This window comes from Canis lupus, chromosome 38 (genome assembly GCF_003254725.2).
Source record: "Canis lupus dingo isolate Sandy chromosome 38, ASM325472v2, whole genome shotgun sequence".
Lineage (NCBI taxonomy): Eukaryota > Metazoa > Chordata > Mammalia > Carnivora > Canidae > Canis > Canis lupus.
In genome coordinates, this window is record NC_064280.1 from 22,404,934 (window position 1) to 22,419,365 (window position 14,432).

Below are 14,432 nucleotides of genomic sequence, written 5' to 3' on the forward strand. Positions count from 1 at the left end.
CATGTAAGAGAGAACCCAGAGCAGTGGAAACTCAGTATAAGTTATATCTGCTGAGTGGAGAATGATTGGTATAAACCATTTAGTCTCTTCTTGCACTTGGTAATTCCACCCATCGGTGTACATCCTACACTTGAGCTGATCCCTGCCAAGTGCACCATATGCAAGAATGTTCACAGAAACTCTACGCTTATGAGCTCAAACCCAAGACAGCCCAAGTGCTCTTCAACAGCAACAGCAGGACGGATAAACAGTGATTTATTCATATAATGTAATATTATACAACGACCCCAAAAAACTATAATTGCATGAGCAATTCAGCTCAATTGCACCAACAGAGTAATGAATGAGAAAAGCAAGTCTCAAAAGAACACGTGGGGTACGATCCATTTATATCAGGACATAGCAAGCAAAAATAAGCTACATTCTTTAGGGATGCCAACATGAGGAAAATGAAGATTACCACAGAAACTCGGAGTGGTGTCACCCAGAGAGACACGGGGGGGCATCTCAGGGGGAGATGCATGTGCAGGCAACGCTCTTTCTTTCAACTGGGTGGTGTTTATATTAGCCTTTGCCTTAACTTTACCAGTTCAGTAAATAGCAGATAGCACATTAAGTCGTGAGATTGCCATTTCTACGTGTCAAATCTGAGCAAATATTGATAACTTCAAATGGTTCAGTATGAAATATATATTTGTTTATACATTAGGATCTGTGTATGTTTCACCATAAAAAATGAAAAGAAGGGGGGCGCCTGCGTGGCTCAGCCAGTTGAGCGTCCGATTCTTGATTTCAGCTCTGGTCGTGATCTCAGGGTCGTGAGATCGAGCCCCACGTTGAGCTCCACGCTCGGCAGGGAGTCTGCTAGAGATCCTCTCCCTCTCCCCCTCCGGCTATGTCTGCACTCTCTCTCTCTCTCTCTCTCTCAAATAAATCTTTAAAAAATGACAAGAATAAAGGTATGTTGGACAGGAGTGAGGAAACCTAGCTTCTAAGATGACTAATTAGGTTCCAAACTGTCTTCTGGGACCACACAGAGCTCTTTACCCCTGATCCTCTCGAGCAGCAGTGTGGGCTGGTTGTTAGGTGTCAGGGTCTGAAGAGAGGCGGGCTGGGGGTTTAAATCCCAGCCTGGCCAGGGCCCTGCGCCGCAGTGACCTGATTGCGTAATCTGTGATTGACACACCTGTCTCCTCATCTGTAGGCAGCTGCGGTAGTAGCACCTGCATCAGAGTTGCTGTAAGGTGCAGATGTAAATCCAGGGGAAGCACTCCTAACTATAGAAGTAGCTTGGAACGATGCCCGGCACCTTGCAAATAAGTGATCCGTGTTAGTCACGTTATCTGGTCTCATTCTCTTCGCTCGCATTTCTTCACGGGGTTTCAGAAAGGTGCAAAAGAAAGGTGATCTGAGTGTGTTCTGAAGGTGCACACGATCCTATGCGAAGCCCTAGGGCTGTCTTTATCCTCTTCTGTGTCCACGTTAGTGTGTCATCATTCATCACAAAGGCAGTGCCGTCGCCACGACAACATGGGAGGCGACGTAGCCACCAGGAATCAGGAGAGAAGCAGCACCGCCTTGCACACATGTCAGATGTGAGCGGAACACCTGAGTTCCTCCACAAAGAATTTAAGCCATGCTCTTCCTGGCCCCAGGGTCCTGGCGCAAAACTGAGATTCTTGAACTCACAATTATGACTTAGGAACACAAAAATGAAGTCAGAAGCGAGACTTTCTTCCAACAAACGGGCAGGCCGAGTGCTGTCCTGCTGGAGATTTCTCACGCCGGCCGTTGCGGCCTGGTACTTAGTTGGAGGGAGTCTGGAAAAGCGTTTGGGTTTTAGAGCTGAGATTAGAGCAGGTCTCCCAGCTTCCTTGGGTCTCAGGAGACCATTCCAGCTTCCTGCAAGGCTCCCACGGGTCTGAACCTCAGGGAAAAGGTGGGTTGGTTGTTAGCCTCTGCCTTTAAGGAAAAATAGAAATTAATAACAAGCAGTTGCTTAGATGGGTAGGGACGATGTTGCCTCATGATGACAGGCATGGACCTAAAACAGAGGCCTTCATAACCTTGGACTTGATTAGACCCCCTCCCTCTCGGCAAAGCTCAAGGGACTCTTCTGGAATGCAGCTTCATTTGAATGCACTGAATTAGGGCTTCCTGAACCTTGAATGAATTGCCCTTAAGGGTTTATAATAAATTCCCACATTATCCAGCCATGGACATTTCACAGTGTCTGGCCATTAGTGACCGGACGGATCATGGACCTACCCAACCCTATTTCATGTGGAAAGAGTCTGAGCCTTCTATTTGCTATAACACTCAAGTTCATTAAAATGGTGGCCGGAACATGTGGCCTCTGTAGTTTGGATAAACAAACTGGCACAATCCTTGGCCAGTTCGGCTTTTTCAAATTCTGCCTTGATGTTATATTGCCTTCCTTTAAGAAATGGACCGGGAGGGGGGGGTGCCTGGGTGGCTCAGTCGGTTAAGCATCTGCCTTGGGTTCAGGTCATGATCCCAGGGTCCTGGGATCGAGCCCCAAGTCAGGTTCCTTGCTCAGTGGGGAATCAGCTTCTCCCTCTACCCCTCCTTCTGCTCATGCTCTCGCTCTTGCACTCTCTCTCTCAAATAAATAAATAAATTCTTTTTTTAAAAAAGCGTTCCTTTAAAAAAAAGAAAAAGGAAATGGGCAGGGACAGCATTGAATCTCAGGGCAGTGAATACATAGTGAGGTTTCCAATTTTATAATCTCTCCCATAAAATATGTGCCCTAATAACTATGAGTAGAGAAAGATATTACAAACTAAGAGATAACGTCTTTTAGAAATCATTTGCTGACCGTCATTGGTCACAAGCACTTATTTATGAACCTACTCTAAAGATGCAAAGGTATACACAATCAGTAAAGCATAAGCAGGTGAATCAACCCAAGTATTTAGCAAAGGCCCCATGAGGGAGGATGGGCCTTCTTACCCCCTCCTTTTTTTTTTTTCTTACCCTCTCCTGATGGCAGAATAATGTGTACATTGTCATTGAACAACTCTGGACACACAGAGCAAACCAGCCATTCCTAATAACTCACGGAACCTCTTCTTCGTTCATGTGTCCCATGCGATAAGCCCCACAAGCTTGGTGTCAGCCAGCAGCCACCAGAGGTGCCCCAAACGCTGCCCCCAAAGATGATCTAGGTGGAAAATAAACAAAACAAAGCACCATAGTAACCTCCAGGAATTCTGAATGCGGGACCTGATTTTTGGAGAAGAGCAATAGTTGATAGAATTGCTGGGGGAACAGAGTGAGCTCTTAAGGTAAGTATGAAAATAGCTGTGCAGAGAAATGGCCACAGCCCCAGAGGTGTGATTAACCAAACTAACCATTTTATAGCAAGCAAAACAGAAAGTCAGAAAGAAGCCTGAGAAATGTTCATTTGTCCAGAAGTGAGAAACTCCCGTTCTTACGATTTATGAGGTAGCCAAAACCATAGTCTATTTTAAGAAAGCCGGCTCTGGGGAGGCAGTGTGTTACCACCAGGGACACAGACAAACAGAAAGACCCTTCTCGACGGGAGAAGGGGAGCACGGACCACACAGCAGAGGCGAATTTTCATTTCTTGAGCTGCAAGTCCTCCTATCTCAAGTTTACACATTAAAAAAAAAAAAATTTCGATGTACTTTATAAAGGAAAAACCCCTCCTCTGGCTACTCACATGATCATCACATTCACAGTCCTTCACTTCTGACACCAGTCGTGTGGGTTTTCCACCCATGGAGCAATCCTCCCAGGCATCAGCTGCTCAAACTAACCCACCAGTTGAGGTCTGATGCTCTCTACCTATGCGCAGCATCGATCCCACAAGTTGGGGGCTGAGTTCACAGGACTGCCCGCACTTCAGGTGCTAACCCAGGTCCCAGGATTTCACCTCTGCTTCTGCACAATCGACCATAGGTCAGGGTTCCCATGACTCCTTCTTTGGATTCAGTAACTTACTAGAATGACACACAGGACTCAGGGAAAGACTATTTACGTTTGCCAGCTTATTAGGGCCTACAGATGATCATACAGGATACAGATGAGCAGCCAGATGAGGGATACATGGGCGCGAGGTGTGGGAGGGTTGCTGTGTGCGTGGAGCTTGGGTGCACCATCCTCCTGACCCATGAATGTGTTCACCAACCCAGAAGCTCTGTGACCCCCGTCCCTTTGGGATATTTATTTATTTATTTATTTATTTATTTATTTATTTTTAAGGATTTTATTTCACTTATTCATGACAGACACAGAGAGAGGCAGAGACACAGGCAGAGTGAGAAGCAGACTCCGTGCAGGGAGCTCGATGCGGGACTCAATCCCAGGACACCAGGATCACACCCTGAGCTGAAGGCAGACGCTCAACCACTGAGCCACCCAGGTGCCCCCTTTGGGATTTTTACAGAAGCTTCACCACATAGTCGTGAGGGACCATTAACTCCATATCCAGCTCCTCTCCCCTCTCCAGAGAATGGGGGTGGGGCTGAAAATTCCTGGTATCTAATCAGGGCTCTGTCTTTCTGGTGACCGGCACCCATTCAGGGGCCCACCCAGAGTCACCTCATTAGAACAAAAGACACTCCTGTCACCCAGGAAATTCTAAGGGATTTAGGAGCTCTGGGTCGGGAACCAGGGGCAGAGACCCGTGTAAATATACACATTTTTCTCTGTTATTTCACACCCTTAGTATGACATTCACCTTACTTAGTACTCAAAACAATATATTTTAAAAATATTTTATTTATTTATTTATTTCAGAGCAAGAGAGAGAGTGAGACACAGAGCCTGAGGGTTGGGGGGGCAAAAGGAGAAGCAGGCTCCCTCATTGAGCAGAGAGCCCCCATGTTGGGCTCGGTCCCAAGACCCTGAGATCATGACTTGAGCCAAAGGCAGATGCTTAATTGACTGAGCCACCCAGACGCCCCCAAAACAATATTTTTAATGACTATTTATGTAAACCTTTCAAACTCTCACTTATAAACCATAATCTTATCAAGTATTTTATAGGAAAATACATTGACTGATATCATCATCTTGATGTGAATGTTTTGCAGAAGAAAATGCTTCCGGTAGATAAGAACATAGAGGGTAAAAACACACATGAGCCCTGGGTAGTGGGTAGGCACTATTTTGTTACCTCTCTCAATTTTAATTTATTTAAAAGTTGCCAAAGAAAAAAAAATAATAATAATAAATAAAAGTTGCCAAAGATTTATTTAACTAATAAGTTCAATATTACAGCACAAAGTCAACTAAGAATCTTAGAAAATATAATTAACATATTCAGAGGCCATACTATAACAATATTAAGAAATTGTCAGAAATACAATAACTTCTTAAAACTTTACATAGATCATAAAATTGCATTAACTCTGTAGGTCCACATAATGTGCAACATGGCCTAAGGTTGATATAAAAGAACCAATATATATAGATACCACTTATTTAGGGGCACTTGGGTGGCACAGTCAGTTGAGCATCTGACTCTTGGTTTCAGCTTGGGTCATGGTCTCAGGGTCCTGGGATCGAGCCCTGCATCAGGCTCCACACTCAGCAGGAAGTCTGCTTGGGATTCTCTCCCCCTCTGCCTCTGCCCCTCCCCCTTGCTCATGCTCTCTCTCTCTCTCTTTCTCTCTCAAAATAAGTAAATAAAATCTTTTTTAAAAAATAGCTTTATAGAGTTTGGGACAAAAGGATTTCTTCCAACCTTTTAAACGACAAATGCTTTTGCCATTTTTACCTTTTTTACAAAATAAAAAGTTGGGCCTGAAGTCTCTTTATTTATTTGTAATCAAGTTTATTTTTTTTTTTAATTTATTTATGATAGTCATACAGAGAGAGAGAGAGAGGCAGAGACATAGGCAGAGGGAGAAGCAGGCTCCATGCACCGGGAGCCTGACATGGGATTCGATCCCGGGTCTCCAGGATCGCGCCCTGGGCCAAAGGCAGGCGCCAAACCGCTGCGCCACCCAGGGATCCCTGTAATCAAGTTTAGATCGATTTTTTCTCCCGTTAGCAGTCTGAATTTCCTAGAGATTTACTGTACGTTAGTGGCCACTTGTGTTGACATCCTTTCTCCTTTTGAAAAGCAGTCCCAGGCTAGCTCCTGGGGGCTGGTGGGGACTGAAAGTCTGCCCTGGGACACCAAAGTGTCACACAACACAAACTGCCCATCATGAACACGGTGTTATCTGAACCACCAAGTATACACCTGAGCGTGCCTCACATCAATCCATTAGGAAACAAGTGGAGGATGCCAGACTGGGCCTGAGCAGGTGCAGAGGATCAAGCAAGCTGCATAAGCAAGTGGCTTAGTAACTGCTCCATATGCTTCTCCATCTCTTCCCTTCACCCCACACCTATGGACTCCTGGTGAGCTCCCTCTGAGCCATTCATGGAGGAGGAAAATATATGGGATTGGATCTGTACTCGAGCTCTAACAGGAAAAGAATGGCCTCTCTGCTACAACCCACTCAGTGGCAGCTTTGAAGTCCGGATGACAGAAAATCTCTCTGCTGGGAAGCACCCCAAGCAGCACACCAAGTCGTCCACTTTGGAAGATGGCCTGAGGAACACATCTGCACTACTTAGGAGCGACATCTAACATGTCGGCTGCCTGGTTGGAGCCTTAAAAACAAAATTTGAAGATTGGTAAAAGAAAGTCTAGGAAACTAAATGAAATGGCAGAGTATGAAGATATTTGTGTTTCGTGTAAATGTATTTTAAAACCCTGGGGTCCCTCAGCTGTGACATGCACCTACTACGTGCGGAGCATTCACGGGGCTCCTCAGCACCAGCCGGTGGGACCTGGAGGCAAGGGGGCCAACGCGAACATGAATTCTTGCCACCTGCTGGCCCATGAGAGATGAAGTCCTTCGTCTCTGACCCAGGGCTCTTGTGTCTTCTGTCCGCATCCATGAAACACGGCAGACAGAGCTGTTAGCTTGCAAATGGGGAAAAAAATCTCAGATCCTTGACAGTTGTTAACAGTTTTGACCATGAAGACGAGATGCTGCCAGAAACACGGCTTTCCAGAAGAGAAAGTACAAGAGGCCGTTGTGGGCTGCGTTAGGGCGTAGGAGAGGCTCCCCGGGATCTGAGAGCAAGTGCTCTCATCCAAGCGATGGGCAAGAGCATGGGTCCCCGCTCTTCCTTCTGTCAGTGGGGCTAAGATTGAAGCAAGCTGCCCAGGGGTGTTTGGCTGCTGTTCGTCTTCCTTTGAGTGGGAGGCGGAAGGGCTGTGACGGTGCCAGTGCTCCAGCCAGCCCCCACAGCAGCAGCCACTTAGTCAAGACACTGCAGAGCTGAAAGTCATGTTAGCAGGAGGAGAGAAATAGAGCTTTGGGCAGACAAACCAGGAGTCTGTCTGCTTGGTCTTGGGCCACCAGCAGTCATTTAAAACTAAAAATAAGTGCAAAGCTTTGCTTCCTGACACACAAGCCTGGTTGACTCATTGCCTTCTACCCCAGAGAGAAACACTATCTTTATCTTTTTTGGTTATGACAGTTGTTTATAGGAAGCCTCTCTATGAGGTGACATTAAGCTGACATCTGAATGACGAGAGCCTGTAAGTGATGATCAAGCGGTAAGCATTCCAGGCAGAGAATGCCGAATGCAAAGGGCCTTCACTGAAAATGAGCATGGCATGTTCTGGGAACAGGGAGGACTGGACGTGGGGAAGGAAGACAGGACAGGAATCAAGGACAATTCCTCTGGTTTTAGTCTGAGCTAGGAAGTGGACAGAGATGTTCTTAACGCAACATGATCACCAGTGAAGAAGCAGTTGTAAGCAAGGAACCAGTTCTCTTTGGCCATATTGAGTTTGACATGGCTCTTAGATGTCTTCGTGAAGAAGTCATATAGGTACTTAGATTTATGGATCCAGGTTCTGGGAAGAAATCAGGACAAGAAATAGAGATTTGGGAGGACTTGGCATCCAATTAACATTTATCGGGTGTTTACAATGTGCCAGACACTATCTAAGCAATTTATGAATATTTCCTTAGTTACACTCTCAAAATCCCTATGAAGTTGGCGCTGCACGATTATCTTCATTTTAATGATAAGGAAACAGAAAATTTCCCCATAGTTTTCAACCAGTGGCAGTAAAACCAGAAGAAAACCCCAGGCAGCCTGACCCCAGAGCCCAAGCTCATTACCACCTGGCTACACTACCTGGTATAGGATGGCATTTAAAGCCACGGGATCAGATGAGGTTCCCCAGGGACAGTATGTAGATAAGGGGAAAAGTACATGAAGTAGAGCAGCATCCGGTTATGTCTCTTCAGAACACCCAGTTCCCTCAGTTTGCTTCTGTACTTAACAGACAAGGTGCTAATTTATTTGTTTGATCTGTCTCATCAAGAATGTGCCTGTCAACAAGACTAAAAGGCAACCTACAGAATGGGAGAAGATCTTTGCAAATGTCTTATCAGATAAGGAGCTAGTATCCAAAAATCTATAAAGAACTTATGACACTCAACATCCAAAAAACCCCAAATAATCCAATCAAGAAATGGGCAGAAGACATGAACAGACATTTCTCTGAAGAAGACATACAAATGGCCAACAGACACACAAAAAATGCTCAACATCATTCAGCACCAGGGAAATACAGATCAAAACCACAATGAGCTATCACCTCACACCAGTCAGAATGGTTAAAAATAACAAGTGATGAAATGACAGATGTTTCAAGGATGTGGAGAAAGGGGAGCCCTCTTACACTGTTGGTAGGGATGCAAGCTGGTGCAGCCACTCTGGAAAACAGTGTGGAGGTTCTTCAAAAAGTTAAAAATAGAGCTTCCCTATGGCCCAGGAATTACACTCCTGGGTATTTTATCCAAAGATACAAACATAGTGATTCAAACTGACACCTGCACCCCCAATGTTTATAGCAGCAAACTATGGAAAGAGCCCAGATGTCCATCAATAGATGAATGGATAAAAAATATGTGAGATATACTCAGCCATCCAAAAGAATGTAATCTTGGGGCAACTGGCTGGCTCAGTAGTTAAGTGACCAACTCTTGATTTTGGCTGAGGTCATGATCTCAAGGTCAGGGGATCGAGGCCTGCATTGGGCTCTGAGCTGAGTGTGGAGTCTGCTTGGGATTCTCTCTCTCCTCCTCCCTCTGCCCCTCCCCCTGCTTGCACTCTCTCTCAAGAAATAAATAAAATCTTTTAAAACATGAAATTTTGCCATTTACAACAATGTGGATGAAACTAGAGGGTATTATGCTAAGCGAACTCAGCCAAAGAAAGACAAAAACCATATGATTTCACTCATACATGGAATTTAAGAAACAGATGACATAGGGAAAGGGAAGGAAAAATAAAAAAAGATGAAAATTGAGAGGGAGGAAAATCATTAGAGACACTGAACTCCAAGAAACAAACTAAAGGTTGTTGGAGGGGAGGTGGGTAGCTGGAAAGGGGTAATTGTGTGTTAGGCATTAAGGAGGGCACTTGATGTAATGAGCACTAGGTGTTATATGCAACTGATGAATCACTAAATTCTACCCCTAATAACTAAGAATACAATATATGTTAAGTACATGTTAACTAAATTGAATTTATTTTTTTAAGATTTTTTTTATTTATTCATAGAGATACACAGAGAGAGAGAGAGACCCAGGCAGAGGGAGAAGCAGGGTCCATGCAGGGAGCCCGACGTAGGACTCGATCCTGGGCACTAAACCGCCGAGCCACCCAGGCTGCCCACTAAATTGAATTTAAATAAAGAATTAAAAAAAAAAAAAAAAAAGACGTGCCTGTACAGGTGACCAACCCCAGTTCTCAATGCAGGTCTACCGGCTGTTGTAAATGAATGGAATACCATTCTCATCTGTAATTGCTCTCTTGTGGCTGGTTTGATTCTATCCCCAAAATATTGTTTCCCTTTGATTGATAACTGTATAATGGATGGACCAGCAGTGACCTTCCAAGATGCTAATACTCTGTGGGGGTCCGACCAGAAGCAGCCAGCAGGCTTTCCTGGGCATCTCCTTAGCCACGATACGTGCCGTGCCAGGAATTCTGGAAAGTGTGGTTTCCATGTGGTTTGCTAAAAAAAAAAAAAAAAAAAAAAATTCAAGGGGGAAATAAAATTCTGAACTGAAAATGTGTAACTCAGAATTTTCCTCAAATGACTCATACTGTTTCAGCAACTATGCATAAGCTTTGGCAAGGCCAAGACTGTGTCCTTGGGAAGAACCAGAGCCACTGAGCAATGGCAAGTCCAGGGATGGACTCCATGATCCAACCATGAGGGATTTCCACAAAGTGGCTTCTTTCTTTAGTATCGAATAGTTGGTACATCAACAGGGCACATTAGATGCTCCAAGTCTTCCTCTCTCCTTTTTTAGTTTTAGTCTTAGAACAAAGGATTCATTTATAACTTTTGTTTCAGTTATCGTATATGTTTGTGAACAGAGACCACATCTGCACTTTTCATTGCCATGCCACTAATACCTAGCACAGTTCCGAGCACACAGAAGCCCTCAACAAGTATTTGCCAAAGGAAAGTGAGTGGAAAACACTGGACGCAGATGAAGCCGCTTCCAGCAACTCCAACTATATGATCATTATGATCTTGACGTTTGCATAGCAATCACAACTTTGACAGAGAAACTTGAGAAGATATTTCAAAATTATTGATCTGTGATGATAGTTTACTTTCATCCCATGCCCACCGCAATTAATATAAATACTGAAGCACATTAAAGCATCTTATCTGAAACTCTCCACACTTGGTAAAACTGAACTGCCTCTGTTCTATTGATCATGTTGGCAAGAAATTTGTGATCAAAGATAATTTATATTGGAAGCTGCTCCTTTAATATCAATGGCGTTTAATGATAAAATCTCATTGGAAAGGCCCTTTATTATGTCATTATGAACATCTCATCGAATCAGTAAGAGGCCATGTAACTGCGTTTGCATAAATCCTATATGTAAGGCCATCTCACAACATCTAAGAATCTCACAAATGACAATTTGAGACAGGTGGTGCAACCCTACTACAAGAGCAACAATGACTTTACCAAACTACTTATTATATTCATGAAATTTAGATCGCTTAACAATTTCGATTTCTTGGATGGAGTATCTTAGTGTTAAGTTTGGGCCCTTCAAAATGTCACAAGAATACAAAGTTTCTTTTAGGACCTTGCCACTCAGAGTAGTTCTGCAGAACGGTGGCAGCAGCATCTGGCACTATGGACTGAATTTTGTCCCCCCACCCCCGCCCAAGTCCTATGTTGAAGCATCTGTGATGGTTTGGGAGTTGGGACTTTTGGGAGGTAATCAGGTTGAGGTGAGGTCATGAGGGTAGAGCCAGCATGAGATTAGTGTCCTTCTAAGAAGAGGAGGAGACCAGAGCTTTCTGTCACTGCCAAGTAGGAACATAGTGAGAGGGTAGCCATCTACAAGCCAGGAAGAGAGTCCTCACCAGCTCGTGACTGTGCTGGCACCCTCATCTCATCTTAAGAACTCTGAGAAAATATATTTCTGTTAAAATAAACCGGAAATATATTTCCAGTCTATGGTCCTTTTTTGTTTTTTTGTTTTTTTTTTTATGGTAACCTGAGTGTCTAAGACACCAGGGAGCTTGTTAGAAATGTTGAATCTCAGGCCTTATCCCAAACCTGTTGAATCAGAATCTGCATCAAAACCTACTTCCAAAAAAAAAAAAAAACCTACTTCCAGACAGAATAAAAATCACCTGAACATTTCAATCCCAGCAAACAGGTTCACTGGTGTCAAACACTTCAAGATGCTCCCAACCAGAAATGCCAAACTCTGACCAGTCCTTGAAAAGGAGATCTTCAGGGACAGCTTCCTTTTTAACTGGGTCTCATCTTTGAGGTCTGAGGTTCCATGTTAAGATGCAAGTCAATAGTCCTTTGATCTTAACTCTAGGGAACAAACTGAGGGTCGCTGGTGGGTGGAGGTGGGAGGGGGAAAGGGGTAATTGGGTGATGAGCACTAAGGAGGGCACTTGATGGAATGAGCAGTGGGTGTTATATGCAACTGATGAATCGCTAAATTCTACTTCTGAAAATAATAATACACTATAGTTAATTTAATTGATTTTAAATTTAAGAAAAAGAATAAGAAAAGATTATAGAAAATAGTCCTTTGACAGCAGGTTTGTTTTCCACTTTATCAAAGTATAATCGACAAACAAAATGTATGTGTTTTAGCGTACAACGTGATCTGACACATGTATGGTTTGTGAAACGATTGCCATAGTCAGGTTAATACACCCATCCCCACAGTTACCTCGTGTGTGTGCGCGTGCGTGTGTGTGTGTGTGTGCGATGAGAATGTCAGGTCTGCTCTCTTAGCAAAGTTCAGGTAGGCCACACAGTGTCATTAACTGTAGTCCCCACGCTGTACGGCTGACCCCCAGGGCTTATTCATCTCATAACAGAAAGCGTGTACCTTTAGCAGCGGCTCGTTATTGCAGTAACAATTTTCCCCATCAACGTCACCCTAAAATCACACATTCTATGTCAAATAGAAGCAACACTAACAGGACCTTAAAAGGAGCGAAAAATGCCACTAAGTGAAACCATCTGTCTCTTGACACATTCAGGCCCATTCATGCAAATTTCCAGCTGTCAAGGCGTGGACGCACCACCAGACCCCCCTTTCCCAGGCTTTCTCCGAGTTCCCAGCTCCACGGCACTCTTTAAGGGATCCAGGGGGATCAGCAGGGACTCACCTTTTTTTTTTCCTGAATCACAAATGCCAATACTATTATTTTTATTACTAGATCTGTACCTAGAACTAAGTAAGCTTATGCATGTTTCAGGTTTGTTTTTTAATAGATTTTATTTCTTTTTCTTTCAGTTTTACTGAGATACAACTGACATACGATACTGTGAGTTTAACCCGTACGGCATAACTGCTTGACCTACGATACGTTGTGAAATGATGATCACAGTGAGTTTAGTCAACATCCATCATCATCTTGTATAGATACAAGAAGAAAAGGGGAAACAGGAAAAATGTTTTTTTCCTTATGATGGAAACTTTTATATATCTAAAAAATATATCCTACAGCAGCGTTAACTGTAGTCATCACGCTATGGTTACAGCCCAAGTACTTATTCATCTTACCACAGGACGTTTTACCTTTTGACCAGACTTTATCTTTTAGAGCAGTTTAAGGTTCACAGTGTGAAAATTAATAAAGAGAAACCTCAGTGAAGGGGACTCTGGGTGCTAGAAGGAGGGTGTGGAAGGGAGAGCCCGCCGCTCAATGTGGATTCCAGGAAGAACCGTCAGTCACAGACCCTAATGGAAGAACCTCACTGGAGGGGCACGTGGGTGGCTCAGTCAGTTAAGCGTCTGATTCTTGATTTCCACTCAGGTCACGATCTCAGGGTCCTGGGATCAAGCCCCACGTTGGGCTCTTCTCTCAGAGGGGAGTCTGCTGGAGATTCTCTCCCTCTCCCTCTGCCCCTTCACCCTCTCCAAAATAAATAAATAAATATTAAAAAATTAAAAAAAAGTATCTCACTGCAAAAAATCATTGGTTACAGGCCTCGATAAAAAAAATGCCTGTATCTTCTACAAGAAATCAACCAACCCCTCAACTCAGCCACTGAGAAGCTGTCATTATCCTAAACTTTTGCTTCCCTCTGATGGACATTTGTTCAAACAACCCCTCCCTAGGGGCACCTGGGGGTGCTCAATGGTTGAGCACCTGCCTTCTGTTCAGGTCATGATCCCAAGATCCCAGGATCAAGTCCCACATCGGGCCCCCTGCAAAGAGCCTGCTTCTCCCTCTGCCTGTGTCTCTGCCTCTCTCTGTGTCTCTCATGAATAAATAAAATCTTTTTTTTTTATTAAAAATATAAATAAACTGATCCAAACAGGGGCACCTGAATGGCTTAGCTGGTTAAGCATCTGCCTTCCTCGGGTCGTGATTTCAGGGTCCTGGTGATGGACTCCCTGCTCAGTAGGGAGCCTCCTTCTCTCTCCCTGCACCTGCTCATGCTCTTTTGCTATTTCTCCCTCAAATAAATAAATAAAATCTTTAAAAAAATTTTTTAAAGATTTATTTATTTATGATAGACATAGAGAGAGATAAAAAATTTTTTAAATAAAAAAATAAACTGACCCAAACAAACAAAAAATGTATAAGGATTTGCTAACAACTGAGTTTATGTCTCCCTTCCCAGAGCCCCGGCCCTGGGTTTTCCCTTTGGCCTCATTTCAGAGGCAAAGGCTGGAAAATCACACGTGGGCAGGAATGTTTAGGAGAAGTCCGGCATTATCCTGACAGCGCAGGAGCTGAGTCCGTCTTCCGTAATTCGGGCAGGACTTCCACGGAAAAAGTGCGTCCTCCAGTTATAAACGCCCTTCGTGCCATGAGAAATGGTCAGGCTATC

The 14,432-nt window shown here is 44.0% G+C and overlaps 2 long non-coding RNA genes across 2 annotated transcripts; one reads left to right on the forward strand and one right to left on the reverse strand.

Moving 5' to 3' along the window:
- Nucleotides 1–239: 239 nt before the first annotated feature.
- Nucleotides 240–3,354, reverse strand: LOC118353592 (uncharacterized). The gene is made up of 2 exons (XR_004812838.1): nt 2,998–3,354; nt 240–1,962 (listed from the first exon to the last, which is right to left on the reverse strand). It is a non-coding gene; the product is annotated as an uncharacterized LOC118353592 (long non-coding RNA).
- On the forward strand, nt 3,017–13,502 carry LOC125754544 (uncharacterized). The gene is made up of 3 exons (XR_007409067.1): nt 3,017–3,308; nt 4,275–4,408; nt 12,886–13,502. It is a non-coding gene; the product is annotated as an uncharacterized LOC125754544 (long non-coding RNA).
- The last annotated feature ends 930 nt before the right edge of the window (nt 13,503–14,432 follow it).